The sequence below is a fragment of the Aegilops tauschii genome, chromosome 5 (assembly GCF_002575655.3).
Source record: "Aegilops tauschii subsp. strangulata cultivar AL8/78 chromosome 5, Aet v6.0, whole genome shotgun sequence".
NCBI classification, from domain to species: domain Eukaryota; kingdom Viridiplantae; phylum Streptophyta; class Magnoliopsida; order Poales; family Poaceae; genus Aegilops; species Aegilops tauschii.
Window position 1 is genome coordinate 141,258,771 of NC_053039.3, and position 4,366 is coordinate 141,263,136.

A 4,366-nucleotide genomic window follows, 5' to 3' on the forward strand; every position below is an offset into this window, starting at 1 on the left:
GCGCGCAGGCAGAGGCGGGTCCACGCACCGTGGCTCGTGATCTCCTCCCTGACCTCCTAGTCGAAGGTTAGTACTGCCACCGTGGTGGCCGATCATCGGAGATTATGAGGTGGAGCGGACGGCCGACAAGAAGCATCACGAGACGGCCTAGGCCAAGGCGGCCGCCAAGCTCTTCGAGCTTGACCCAGACGGGATGGTGCGGACGCCGACCTTTTCGAGCACTTCTCAGCGGTCGCGCAGTGGAGGTCCCTGACAAGATGATCACCGCCCCTCCAATTTCCTCGGCCTGCTGCACCGCCGGTTCCGCATGAGCCGCTCTGGGGCTTCGTCTTCGCGCACCACAGCGAGCACTGGTGCCACGTCCGCCGGCTCTGCTCCCCATTGGAGGCCGCGCGATGAGGAGGCTCATGGTGGAAGGCCGTGCAGAGCAAATGGACGACCTTGCAGGCACCGCGTCATGCGGCCTGGGGCTCACCGGCCAGACCCCGCCGGAGAGGAGGATGATTGGTGGGGGAGACTCATCGGAGTTGACTTTTATTTGTCCAGTCAGCATCAATAACTCAAACCCACCTTAAATCATGTCCAATACCACCTTGGGGCCTGATTGATCCGGTATAACAGATTTGAGGGGGTGATTAATCCGGTTTTGGACTTGAGGGGGAATTTGAACCAATTATAGAGATTTGAGGGGGAAAACTATACTTCTTTCCTAAGAAAAAGAGTACTACTAGTACCGAATTCTTGTAGCCCGATAGGCATGGGCCTCTGGGCCGTTGTTGGTCCAGGCGAAGGAAGAAGGAGGTAGCGTGGCGCTGCCGCCAGCGTGGGCAACGGCTCTCCCTCGCAAACAAGCCCGAAACAGGGAGAAACACAAACCCGCCTCGCATTACCGTAATCGCCACGGAAGACAAGCGCCGCCTGCTCAACATATATCTTTACTCCTAATGTTTCAGTTGATAGTCTCCGTTCCAGGTTTATTTTCGTCCCACCTCACTTGATTCATTTTGGTACCTTTTTTGGTACCTCCTCCCTCCTCCCACCTCACGCTGACCCGCTATGAACCGAAAAAACCACCTACCGAGTCCTCCACCAGCCCCCGCGCTCTTCATTTGGTAACCACCGATCGCGCCCGAGACAAGCGACGAAGAAAAAATCTACGAAAATTAACCAGCTGTAAAAAAAACATGCGAAAAAAAACCCGAGAACGAATCGCACGAGCGAGGCCTCCTGCCCTCGAGCGACCAGTCGCACGCACGACTCGCACACCAGATCCCTTTGCCGCCGCCCTTCATCCCTTCGCCACCGCAGATCCATCCCGTCGCCGCCGCCGCCGCTCCATCCCTCTCTTCCCTCCAAACTTGTCACCGGCGACGAAGCGTACGGCGCCCTGCGGTCGTGATCGATCGCCTCCAGGAACCTACCACGCGCGCCGAGGCGAGGGCCTCGTGGACTCCGTCCGTCGCCGCTTGGCCGACGACCTCGTGATGGATCGATTATTTCTCAGCTTGGCGCATGCAGTACGGCAGCACGCCGCGCGCAGTTTCCTTGGATTCTATTCCATCTCTTCGCGTCCGCTTCCTCTAATTGTGAGTTTTGGCTGTAATGCGTTTTACAGATTCCCATCTACTATACTTCCTATGTAGTGCATATCCCATTCCTCCTTTTACAGGCTTCTCAAATCATTCGTTCGTTCGTGCTGGTCATCCTCCTACATCTGCCTGTCTCGCTCTCCGATTGATTAATCGTGTTCATTGGGATTTAAAAAGAGGAACATGGATTTTTGTTGGTGACTTGTAAGCAGCAACAAGATCTTGCAATTTCTAATTTTCTAGCCATCCACGTGAGTACAGATCAGGTACCTTGTTCCCTGCCTTGCTTTGCATTTTTTATTTAATCAGTAGTGTTCATCATTTCATCTGTCATATGTGTTGTTTGCTACTTCCATGCCTTGCTCCAGTAATTAGCAAGACTGCTCCTAATTTGACAGTTTTTAGAATAGATACAACTGCTTCGAATTACAAGGAATTAGCTTTAGTTAATGTTAAAAAACCAGAATTAGCTTTAGTTAATGTTAAAAGAACAAGTGAAAACTTTAGGATGATAACAATTTGAGTGGGCATGAAAGTGTACCTTGTTTACCTAATATTCGAAATATAAGTGTCGATGACAAGATCACAAGAGCGAGCAACTTTTACCTTTACTGTTTATGATGCTGTTTTTTCGATAGGTCACATGTTTGCAACATAGGTTATAGTGTACGGAGTATCTTTTGGCAAGAAAATGGTAATATGAATGCTCATATTTTATGTGGCATTAGGGCCCCTTTGTGTTACCTAGCCCCGGGCCCATGAAATCTCAGGACCGGCCCTGCACTACGTTATCCTCCCCGCTGCGCCATTTCTCTTTCGGTTGGGAGAGTAGTTCTTGACATTGCCACATGTTTGATCAGGCGAGTACCTCGGGGCAGAGCCCGCGCTGCCGTACCTGAGCCCCTACATGCGCGGCGAGAACCTGCTCGTCAGCGCCAACTTCGCGTCCACCGGCGTCGGCATCCTCAATGACACAGGCGTGCAATTCGTAAGCTCCACGCGCACGCACACACACATGCTCGAATCATGTATACGTATCTACAATAATGCAATGGAGATGACAATAATGATGTATGTGTGCGTGTGCAGGTGAACATCATCAGGATCGCCCAGCAGCTGCAGAACTTCCAGGACTACCAGCAGAGTGCGTAGGATTTTTTTTTAAATTACTACATTCCCCAACAGTGGTATCCGAGCAAGGTTTATGCGTAGATGTTATATGCACGAGTAGAACACAAGTGAGTTGTGGGCGATAATAGTCATACTGCTTACCAGCATGCCATACTTTGATTCGGCGGTATTGTTGGATGAAGCGGCCCGGACCGACATTACGCGTACGCTTACGCGAGACTGGTTCTACCGACGTGCTTCGCACACAGGTGGCTGGCGGGTGTCAGTTTCTCCAACTTTAGTTGAATCGAGTGTGGCTACGCCCGGTCCTTGTTGAAGGTTAAAACAATGCATACTTTATGAAAAATCGTTGTGGTTTTGATGCGTAGGTAAGAACGGTTTTTGCTAAGCCCGTAGCAGCCACGTAAAACTTGCAACAACAAAGTAGAGGACGTCTAACTTGTTTTTGCAGGGCTTGTTGTGATGTGATATGGTCAAGACGTGATGAGATGTAAGTTGTTGTATGAGATGATCATCTTTTGTTCAAGTTATCGGCAACTGGCAGGAGCCTTATGGTTGTCTCCTTATTGCATAAGATGCAAGCGCCATATGATTGCTTTACTTTATCGCTATGCGATAGCAATAGTTGCAAGAGCAATAGTTGGCGAGACAACCATGTGACGACACATTGATAAAGATCAAGATGATGGAGATCATGGTGTCATGCCGGTGACAATGGAGATCATAACGGTACTTTGCAGATGGAGATCAAAGGCACAAGATGATGATGGCCATATCATGTCACATATTTTGATTGCATGTGATGTTTATCTTTTATACATCTTATTTTGCTTAGTTCGGCGGTAGCTTTATAAGATGATCCCTTACTAAAATTTCAAGGTATAAGTGTTCTCCCTGAGTATGCACCGTTGCGACAGTTCTTCGTGTTGAGACACCACGTGATGATCGGGTGTGATAAGCTCTACGTTCACATACAACGGGTGCAAGCCAGTTTTGCACACGCAGAATACTCGGGTTAAACTTGACGAGCCTAGCATATGCAGATATGGCCTCGGAACACTGGAGACCGAAAGATCGAGCGTGAATCATATAGTAGATATGATCAACATAGTGATGTTCACCATTGAAAACTACTCCATCTCACGTGATGATCGGACATGGTTTAGTTGATTTGGATCACGTGATCATTTAGATGACTAGAGGGATGTCTATCTAAGTGGGAGTTCTTAAGTAATATGATTAATTGAACTTAAATTTATCATTAACTTAGTCCTGATAGTATTTGCATATCTATGTTGTAGATCAATAGCTCGTGCATAGCTTCCCCATTTATTTTTGATATGTTCCTAGAGAAAAATAAATTGAAAGATGTTAGTAGCAATGATGCGGATTGAATCCGTGATCTGAGGATTATCCTCATTGCTGCACAGAAGAATTATGTCCTTGATGCACCGCTAGGTGACGGACCTATTGCGGGAGCATATGCAGACGTTATGAATGTTTGGCAAAGCTCGGTATGATGACTACTTGATAGTTTAGTGCATCATGCTTTACGGCTTAGAACCGGCACTTCAAAAATGTTTTGAATGCCACAGAGCATATAAGATGTTCCAAGAGTTGAAATTGGTATTTCACACTCATGCCCG

At 48.1% G+C, this 4,366-nt stretch overlaps 1 long non-coding RNA gene across 2 annotated transcripts; it reads left to right on the forward strand.

Annotated features, from left to right (window-relative positions):
* Positions 1–1,141: 1,141 nt before the first annotated feature.
* Positions 1,142–2,894, forward strand: LOC109779652 (uncharacterized). Of its 2 annotated transcripts, XR_012183630.1 has the most exons (4): positions 1,272–1,586; positions 1,670–1,855; positions 2,450–2,577; positions 2,679–2,894. It is a non-coding gene; the product is annotated as an uncharacterized lncRNA (long non-coding RNA). The 2 variants fall into 2 exon arrangements; XR_002236882.4 differs by having other exon boundaries at positions 1,142–1,855.
* The last annotated feature ends 1,472 nt before the right edge of the window (positions 2,895–4,366 follow it).